This window comes from Kogia breviceps, chromosome 15 (assembly GCF_026419965.1).
Source record: "Kogia breviceps isolate mKogBre1 chromosome 15, mKogBre1 haplotype 1, whole genome shotgun sequence".
Taxonomy (NCBI): domain Eukaryota; kingdom Metazoa; phylum Chordata; class Mammalia; order Artiodactyla; family Physeteridae; genus Kogia; species Kogia breviceps.
The window spans coordinates 48,058,529-48,069,323 of record NC_081324.1 but is presented as its reverse complement, the minus strand read 5'-3'; positions in this window follow the sequence as shown (position 1 = coordinate 48,069,323).

The window sequence follows — 10,795 nt, the reverse complement described above, 5'->3', positions numbered from 1 at the left end:
TCCACATTAAGAGTCTGTATATATCAGTTTCCGAAAAGATAGATCTTCTCACGGTGGCGGTGGCGGATCTGCTGACGGGAATCAATTTCATCTCACCCATGATTCTGAATAGAAACAGATACCAAATCCTCGTACTGAGGCCCTTAAATCAGTTTGGTCTTTTACCAAAATTCACTGGTTAGAATCTCACATTATGAAGCACCATAGAAGGTGAATGCAAAAAGAAAACTTAAGCGTCGTGGAATATACCCTGACCGCCACTTCGTCTTATTTGATAGAGAAATACATTCGTTGGCAACGAAGCCGGTGTGTAAAGAAGAGAGTTGGGAAGCACCTGTATTCATCACTGACCTTCAAAATTCTTTGCTGGACAGTCACATTCTATATTTCAAATAAATAATTGCAAGTAGGGGCTATGACTCAAATAGAATTACAGTCGTAGCTCTGCAACTTTCAGTGTGACCTGATCCTTTGTTTCTGCAGGCATAAAATAGGGAAGAACATTCCCCACTTGAAGCCTTATTTTGAGGTTAAATGGGATAGTATGTGGGAAGTATTTAGAATTGTGCCTAGCGTACAGTGAGTTCTCAGTAAGTGATAGCAATTATGACCATTGTGGTTTATAGAAGTTGTTGAATAAATAACATACTCCAAAGCAAAGTATTACTGTTTAAGTTAGTAGCACAGAAGAAGGATATTTTCGCAATGGGAAACACCTAATTTATTGAACTTGCTGTGGTTGATCTTTCCTAAAGATTAATAAATTTCATTTTATTATTTCATCTAGAAACCACACAGGCACCTCACTTTTTCCTGTAAAATAATAGGGGAAATGAGATTTTCTCCAAGGGAAATTAGCTAGGAAAGATCCTATATCAATGGTGCTGCTCACGAGGGAAGACTCTTTTTGTTCCTTTGAGGATCCTTGATTTTGACAAGACTGTCTCATGCATAGACAGCAGTTAATTAAGCATTTTGTATAATTGCTTGTATAGGAAACGGGACTCAGCTAGAATTCTGCCATGAAGCTCTTTCTTCATAATTATTTGCTTCTTGCCTTTCAGGAATTACAGAATCAGTACAAGCAAGTGCTTTATAAACAAAATTTGAAAAAAAAAAAAAAAAAAGAAAAGAAAATACAGTTTGGAAAATCAGAAGAGGTGAACTTCAGGGCTGATTCACATCTTTAAGAAATGGTCCAGGGGCTTCCCTGGTGGCGCAGTGGTTGGGGGTCCGCCTGCCGATGCAGGGGACACGGGTTCGTGCCCTGGTCCGGGAGGATCCCGCGTGCCGCGGGGCGGCTGGGCCCGTGGGCCGTGGCCGCTGGGCCTGCGCGTCCGGAGCCTGTGCTCCGCGGTGGGAGAGGCCGCAGCGGTGACAGGCCCGCGTACCACCAAAAAAAAAAAAAAAAAAAGAAATGGTCCAATCAGTCAATCACATCGTATTACCCAATTTTCTACATTCTCCAGTTTATGTATATTCTTCTTCCCCAAGCTTTAGACCATATCATTTTCAGACTGTTCCATAGTCTATCCATTTTAAAGCTATGCAGTGGTTCTTTTAAGGAAACATTTTTAAGAAGATAAACATTTCATTAGATATTTTGTTCCATGTCATATTTCAGCGCCTCATAGTAAACTAGCTGGAATTGAAATTTTCCTCTATTTGCACTGTGATACGTTTCATGCACAGCCCATCCGGTACAGAACCACTTAGCCTCGCTTCACTGTTCTTCTGTCTGAACCAAGACTGTTCATGGGAAACCCCATAACACAACTGAGGCCCCTTGGGGGCACCGTATACATTTATGTAAAGTTATCTTTTTGTGCCTCCTTTGAGTGTCAGAACATCTCAACTTTGCTAACCATAAAAAATCTGCCTTAAGCACATTACTAACTTTAAAACTCTAATGATATGGATGTCGTATTTCAATTTTTAAGAAACCTTTCCCTGCTCCACCCCTGAAAATGACCCTATAAAACTTATCCAATGGAATCATCCTATGATTGAAAACAACATTTATTTAAAAGAAAAAGAATCGTGAATATGCTTTAGCTGAAAACAAGCAAACCCAAGAACAACAACAAAAAGTATCTGGTCAAAAAATAGTATCAAAAAGTAGCTGGTCAAAAAATAATAATGAAACAAGAAACAAACATTACTCTTCAAGATGTGGTAAGAGCCACTATAAATAAATTGCTATGGGAAGCAAGAACTTGTGTACTTTCTTTAAAGTTATCAAAAGAGAAAGCAGTTTCTAGAGTCCTACTGAGCATAAGCCTGATCCATTAAAGTGAGCACTGGGAGGTGCAGAGCAAAGCCACAGGACTATTCAACATGGGGGTTTAAATGATCTCAACATTATTATTATTATTATTTGGTACGTGGGCCTCTCACTGTTGTGGCCTCTCCCGTTGCGGAGCACAGGCTCCGGACGCGCAGGCTCAGTGGCCATGGTTCACGGGCCCAGCCGCTCCGCGGCATGTGGGATCCTCCCGGACCGGGGCACGAACCCGTGTCCCCAGCATCGGCAGGCGGACCCTCAACCACTGCGCCACCAGGGAAGCCCCAACATTCTTCTTAATAATAACATTAATGATAGTAGTGATAAGAAGCAATTATGAATGATGGGAGGGAACTTCAATTGTGTAAAGACCATCTGGCTATGAGAGACATGAAATTCAAAAATCCTCAATCTGTCCCTCTAAGGTTGCTTTGTAGATAATGGATATCTTAATTTTTTAAAAAGGAAAAAAAAAAAAACACCCCATATCCATTGTACCAAATGTACAGCAGCTCCTGCTGAGAAAACAAAGCCTGTGTCTCTTTTTTTCCCAATTATTGCCCCTAACGAAACAAAGGCTCTGTGAAAACGCTTAGAAGATAAGGATAGTAACTCATCAGTCTTTTCTGTTATTTGCTAGTTTCTGAAGATTTTTGATCAGTAAAGCATTCTGACCATCTTGTAACTCCTCATTTCCCAAAGTCTGGGGGTGGGGGTGGGGGCAAGAATTTCCCCAGGTGTTCCTCCTACAGTAAAAATCCTACTGAGAGAAATTTGGGGTGTGGAGTGGGAGGGGCAAAATCTTTGGTCTGCAACAAATACCTGATTTAAAACTTATCTTTATGTGGGAATGAGCAATAACAAGAAAGAAGAGACATCTAACTCAGAACCTGGAATATGGTCGGTATTAGTAGATCTGTCATTTTCTTTTTATTTCTTACACCTAGTGTTTACTATTTTTAATTTTTTTTGATGCCCTGTCATGTCAAAATACCATGGGGATCAAAGGACAAATATTGTCTGATTTCACTTATATGGGGTACCTAGAGTGGTTAAATTCATAGAGACAGAAAGTAGATTAGTAGTTACCGGGAGCTGGGGAACAGGACGGAATGTGGTTATTGTTTAATGGGTACAGAGTTTCAGTCTGGGAAAATGAAAAAGGTCTGGAAATGGATAGTGGTGAGAGCTACAGAACAACGTGAATGTACTTAATGCTACTGAACTGTATACTTAAAAATGATTAAAATGGTAACTTATCTATATTTTACCACCACTACCTCAACAAAAAAGAAAAACTGTACAAATATCTCTTTACCAACTCAAGTGTGAGCTCAGACCACCTGACCATTCTGTACCCAACTCAGCGAAAATGCCCACGTTCATTGAAGATTCCTTCACTGTGCTACGAAAACTTGGATATTCTGAGTCAGGTCAAATCCCTGGAAATTGCTGAATTTTCCCAGGTTTTTTTCCCTTTGGTAAATCCTACTTAAAGAAATTTGGGGGGGGAGGTGGGAAAGCCTCAATCTTTGGCCTGCAAGAAATGCATAATTTAAAATTTATCTTTATGTAGTAAAGAGAAATATCAAAGAGAAAGCATCTGTGTCTGAATCCTTGGAATTATGTAGGCAAAACATCCTGCTGTTTGACAGTATTTTAGATGTGCCCTATATGTTTGTCATTCTGTAGACATGGCCTTGTAACTTGCACCTTGAAAATGCAAAATCTAAAACAGTTTGCAGATTAATGAAATAATTAAGTAAACGGAATCCTTTGCCTTATGTTATGGATGGAACGGAAGTTGAGGGAATCAGAACTGGATGCCTTGTTTTGTTTTTAGAATTCATGAAACTAAACACCCATGTTTTTATTTTTTAATTTCTCTTGGGATTGGGTCAATCATATATGCCACAGCCTTAGTTTTCTTGCTTCTTTCCTTGTGGCATCCAAAGATGCTTGGATCTGTCCATTCATCTTAAACACCCACTTCCTTTAGCCTCGTAGTAATTTGTTATAGTTTTATTGGTGCCCTTCTATTTCCCAGAAATGAGATTTTTGTTTCTGGAAACAATTGCAAGAGAAACCTTTAGATTTTAAAGAGTAAGAACACAGCTTTTTCCTGTTTTCTTCATTTCCTTATTTATAGAGCAGTGTCACTCACTAGTTTTTAAACTATTCAACCTAAAAACTTGTCTTTATCTTCATCTTTAACTCTTTCCTGTGTTTTCTCTGTAAGGAGTGTTGGTGCTGATGGCAGAGGGGCCTATCACAATCACATTTAGAGAAGTGTCTTTTTGAGACATTCATCTCTTCCTCCCGGAATTGTATCATGAGTCTCCCAGAAGCAAAAGGGAGAATCTTGAACAGAATAGAAGGTTCTTCCTCGTGTTTGGGCCAGAAAGAATTAAGCCTTATGGAAGAGACGTTAAAAAAATTTTTTAATTGATAATGAATAAATTAAGGGACGGACCCAACTCAAGCAGCCCACATCTCTGCAGGTTTATGGGAGCAGGATTGGGGTTGGGTGATGGAGCATGAATAAACCTTCTTCTCAGATTTGAGTCTATATTTCAATCTACAATAAATTTAGCCTTAACTAACTCTGCCATTATTCCACCCTAAGCCTGTTAGTTTCCCTTTAAGACTTTCCTTTCTTTCTAACTTTCTGCATTCAGACTGAGACAATAAGAAGTTATATTTGTACAATTAACCAAACACTGTCACCTCCATTACTTCCTTTGGTCCTCTCAGCTGGGAGTGTTTACCCAGTTGTACTGAAGATGAAGAAAGAGACAGTCATATAGCAAGAGGAAGAGCCTTCTTCTGACTCCAAGACCAGTGCTCTCTCCACCAGATGAGAACTCTCATTTATCTTACTCATAACCAGGCATTTTGCTCTCAATCTGGTCTATTCTGTACTCATCTCTGGCTTCTTAGACCCAAAACAGGCTCTTGTAGGAAACAAATATAAACTGAAACAGTGGATGAGCTTCTCAAATAATTCGTTCTATGCCACAATATTCAGCAAGTAAAACAAGAGAAAAAGGTCAACCAATTTCTTTATCCATAGGCTAAGCTCCTGGTTTGAATGATGAAACAGGGAAGTGACGTCTTCCTCCTCTCCCTCCTCCTTTCTCTGTCTCCTTTCTATGAAGACGTTGACTCTTGTACTTTCACTGCTGTCATCCCCCTTGTAAGGTCTCCTGAGATTCTGTGATGATCTCTCTATGGACAGAGGCTGCTTCCTGGGAGGAATTTACCTTCTCTGATACACTGGTGGGTTGGTAGCTAAATATTTTGCAAATATTTTCTCTCATTCTGAGGGTTGTCTTTTCATCTTGTTTATGGTTTCCTTTGCTGTGCAAAAGCTTTTAAGTTTCATTAGGTCCCATTTCCTTATTTTTGTTTTTATTTCCATTTCTCTAGGAGGTGGGTCAAAAAGGATCTTGCTGTGATTTATGTCATAGAGTGTTCTGCCTATGTTTTCCTCTAAGAGTTTGAAAGTATCTGGCCTTACATTTAGGTCTTTGATCGACTTTGAGTTTATTTTTGTGTATGGTGTTAGGAAGTGTTCTAATTTCATTCTTTTACAGGTAGCTGTCCAGTTTTCCCAGCACCACTTATTGAACAGACTGTCCTTTCTCCATTGTATATTCTTGCCTCTTTTATCAAAGATAAGGTGACCATATGTGCGTGGGTTTATCTCTGGGCTTTCTATCCTGTTCCGTTGATCTATATTTCTGTTTTTGTGCCAGTACCATACTGTCTTGATTACTGTAGCCTTGTAGTATAGTCTGAAGTCAGGGAGCCTGATTCCTCCAGCTCCATTTTTCGTTCTCAAGATTGCTTTGACTATTCAGGGTCTTTTGTGTTTCCATACAAATTGTGAAATTTTTTGTTCTAGTTCTGTAAAAAAATGCCAGTGGTAATTTGATAGAGATTGCATTGACTCTGTAGATTGCTTTGGGTAGTAGAGTCATTTTCACAATGTTAATTCTTCCAATCCAAGAACATGGTATATTTCTCCACCTATTTGTATCATCTTTAATTTCTTTCATCAGTGTCTTATAGTTTTCTGCATATAGGTCTTTTGTCTCCTTAGGTAGGTTTATTCCTAGGTATTTTATTCTTTTTGTTGCAGTGGTAAATGGGAGTGTTTCCTTAATTTCTCTTTCAGATTTTGCATCATTAGTGTATAGGAATGCAAGAGATTTCTGTGCATTAATTTTGTATCCTGCTACTTTACTAAATTCATTGATTAGCTCTAGTAATTTGCTGGTAGCACCTTTAGGATTCTCTATGTATAGGATCATGTCATCTGCAAACAGTGACAGTTTTACTTCTTCTTTTCCAATTTGGATTCCTTTCATTTCTTTTTCTTCTCTGATTGCTGTGGCTAAAACTTCCAAAACTACGTTGAATCATAGTGGTGAGAGTGGGCAATCTTGTCTTCTTCCTGAACTTAGTGGAAATGGTTTCAGTTTTTTACCATTGAGAATGATGTTTGCTGTGGGTTTGTCATATATGGGCTTTATTATGTTGAGGTAAGTTCTCTCTATGCCTACTTTCTGAAGAGTTTTTATAATAAATGGATGTTGAATTTTGTTGAATGTCTTTTCTGCATCTATTGAGATGATCATATGGTTTTTATCCTTCAATTTGTTAATATGGTGTATCACATTGATTGATTTGTGTATATTGAAGAATCCTTGCATTCCTGGGATAAACCCCATTTGATCATGGTGTATGATCCTTTTAATATGCTTCTGGATTCTGTTTGCTAGTATTTTGTTGAGGATTTTTGCATCTGTATTCATCAGTGATATTGACCTGTAGTTTTCTTTTTTTGTGCCTGGTTTTGGTATCAATGTGATGGTGGCCTTGTAAAATGAGTTTGGGAGTGTTCCTCCCTCTGCTATATTTTGGAAGAGTTTGAGAATGACAGGTGTTAGCTCTTCTCTAAATGTTTGATAGAATTCGCCTGTGAAGCCATCTGGTCCTGGGCTTTTGTTTGTTGGAAGATTTTTTTTTTTTTTTTTTTTTTTTTTTTTTTTTGGTGGTACGCGGGCCTCTCACTGCTGTGGTCCCTCCCGTTGCAGAGCACAGGCTCCGGACGCGCAGGCTCAGTGGCCATGGCTCACGGGCCCAGCCGCTCCGCGGCACGTGGAGAATTGCTACTCCAGCTTTCTTTGATTTTCATTTGCATGGAATATCTTTTTCCATCCCCTCACTTTCAGTCTGTATGTTGTCCCTAGGTCTGAAGTGGGTCTCTTGTAGACAGCATATATACGGGTCTTGTTTTTGTATCCATTCAGCCAGTCTATGTCTTTTGGTTGGAGCATTTAATCCATTTACTTTTAAGGTAATTATTGATATGTATGTTCCTATTACCATTTTCTTAATTGTTATGGATTTGTTTTTGTAGGTCTTTTCCTTCTCTTGTGTTTCCTGCCTAGAGAAGTTCCTTTAGCATTTGTTGTAAAGCTGGTTTTGTGGTGCTGAATTCTCTTAGCTCTTGCTTGTCTGTAAAGATTTTAATTTCTCTGTTGAATCTGAATGAGATCCTTGCTGGGTAGAGTAATCTTGGTTGTAGGTTTTTCCCGTTCATCACTTTAAATATGTCTTGCCAATCCTTTCTGGCTTTCAGAGTTTCTGCTGAAAGATCAGCTGTTAAACTTTTGGGGATTCCCTTGAATTTTATTTGTTGCTTTTCCCTTGCTGCTTTTAATATATATTTTTTTGTATTTAATTTTTGATCATTTGATTAATATGTGTCTTGGTGTATTTCTCCTTGGATTTATCCTGTATGGGACTCTCTGCACTTCCTGGACTTGATTGACTATTTCCTTTCGCATATTAGTGAAGTTTTTAACTATAATCTCTTCAAGTATTTTCTCAGTCCCTTTCTTTTTCTCTTCTTCTTCTAGCACCCCTATAATTTGAATGTTGGTGCATTTAATCTTGTCCCAGAGCTCTCTGAGACTGTCCTCAATTCTTTTCATTCTTTTTTCTTTATCCTGGTCTGTGGTAGTTATTGCCACTATTTTATCTTCCAGGTCAGTTATCTGTTCTTCTGCCTCAGTTATTCTGGTATTGATTCCTTCTAAAGAGTTTTTAATTTCATTTATTGTGTTTTTCATTATTGTTTGTTTGCTCTTTAGTTCTTCTAGGTCCATGTTAAATGTTTCTTGTATTCTCTTCATTCTATTTCCAAGATTCTGGATCATCTTTACTATCATTACTCTGAATTCCTTTTCAGGTAGACTGCCTATTTCCTCTTCATTTGTTTGGTCTGGTGGGTTTTTACCTTGCTCCTTCATCTGCTGCATATTTTTCTGTCTTCTCATTTTGCTTAACTTACTATGTTGGGGTCTCCTTTTCACAGGCTGCAGGCGTGTAGTTCTTGTTGTTTTTGGTGTCTGCCCCCAGTGAGTAATGTTGGTTTAGTGGGTTGTGTAGGCTTTCTGGTGGAGGGGACTGGTGCCTATGTTCTGGTGGATGAGGCCAGATCTTGTCTTTCTGGTGGGAAGGACCACATCTTATGGTGTGTTTTGGGGTGTTTGTGAACTTATTATGATTTTAGGCAGCCTCTCTGCTAATGGGTGGGGTTGTGTTCCTGTTTTACTAGTTGTTTGGCATAGGGTGTCCAGCACTGGAGCTTGCTGGTCATTGATTGGAGGTCTTAGCATTGAAACGGAGATCTCAGAGAGAGCTCTCGCTGATTGATATTACATGGGGCCAGGAGGTCTCTGGTGATCCAATGTCTGGACTCAACTCTCCCACCTCAGAGGCTCTGGCCTGACACCTGGCCAGAGCACCAAGACCCTGTCAGCCACACGGCTAAAATAATAGAAAATGGATTTATTCTTCCTCATGTTATCACTTCCTTTTATTAGGATTTTCTTGTCAACAACTCCCTTGATGTTGTTGCTTCAGGCATTTGTTTGCTCTCACACACTGGCCCATTCCTGCATCCAGCCACTGACGTCAAGTCTCACTCTTACCTGATTCAGCGTTCCCATCTTCCGAATTTGTAAGAATAATTGCCTCTCAGATCCAATCTATTATTTATGTATAGAGGTAAACTAAAATCCAAACGACAGAGTTTAAAGCCAAATCTAGACTTTCCTTAGGATTATGCACAAAGGAGTATAGCTAGTATATGAATCTCTAACATTGTAACAAATGAAGAATGATCCTCTCTAACATGGATAAAAATCCCCTGTAGATTTCCAGGATCCCAGCCCTGAAAAGGCTCACCCAGCAAATTTGTCATGTGATTGTGAAAATCTGCGTCAAAAACTGTCATGTAAGGACATTAAAAAATTAGTTATAATTAACAGACAATATTATATTTGTTTCAGGTGTACAACATAGTTATTCAATATTTTTATGCATTATGAAATGATCATGGCAATAAGACTGATCACCATACAAAGTTGTTCCAATATTATTGACTATACTTCCTAATTATACCCCATGACTTATTTTTTTATTTTTAAGATTTTTTTGATGTGGACTATTTTTTGAAGTTGTTATTGACTTTGTTACAAAATTGCTTCTGTTTTATGTTTTGGTTTTCTGGCCGTGAGGCATGTGGGATCTTGGCTCCCTGACCAGAGATCAAACCCACATCCCCTGCATTGGAAGGCGAAATCTTAACCACAGGACCACCAGAGGAGTTCTTACCCTGTGACTTATGTTCTCTTCATAACACACGAGCATTGCTGATCTAACTCATCGCCTTAGAGGAGGAACATTTAGAGAGCTTAGCTAAGTCCGTGTTCTTTGTCTTGTGGGATCTTAGTTCCCCAACCAGGAATTGAACCTGGGCTACAGCAGTGAAAGCACCAAGTCCTTACCACTGGACCGCCAGGGAATTGTCTAAATATTTTGTCTTGAGCCATGTATTTGTAAGCGGTTAAGGAGAGGACTTTGAAGTTGCCCTCCACATGAATTCAGTCCTCTGGGGGAAAGAGTTTTCCACAACCACTTTTGAGTCCCAGTCTGCAGCCAGTAGTTGGCAGATTTGGCATATTACTCATTCTATTGAGAATCCAAGGAAACCAGGAATCCTCTCCCAAGAAGAACTCACAAAATTTTCTGCATTTCCTCTGTGAGGGTTCTTGTCCCCTTGAAGCACATCTGTAGACTCCAGGTAAATTATCTTGTTCTTGATCCTCTTCCCCCCAGAGAGGCCCTTGCTCATTATTAAAGAATCATATAATTTCATATTTAAAGGGGACTTCCGGGATCATGTAATTCAAACTTTTTTTTTTTAATAGTAGAAGAAACAGAAGTCCAGGGAAATTAGTGACTAATGTCACACTGGATTAAAAACAAGCTATCTAGATTTAGTTGAAGGTTCTTTCGATGGTCCTCATTCCCATTTGTCTAGGAGACGTAACTAATGAGAACGTGGTCAAGCTGACCTCATTTTAACTTGTGGAATTTATTATTTTTCCTTCCCACAGTGTTTATTGGGTAATACTTTGGAATCCATTGAGG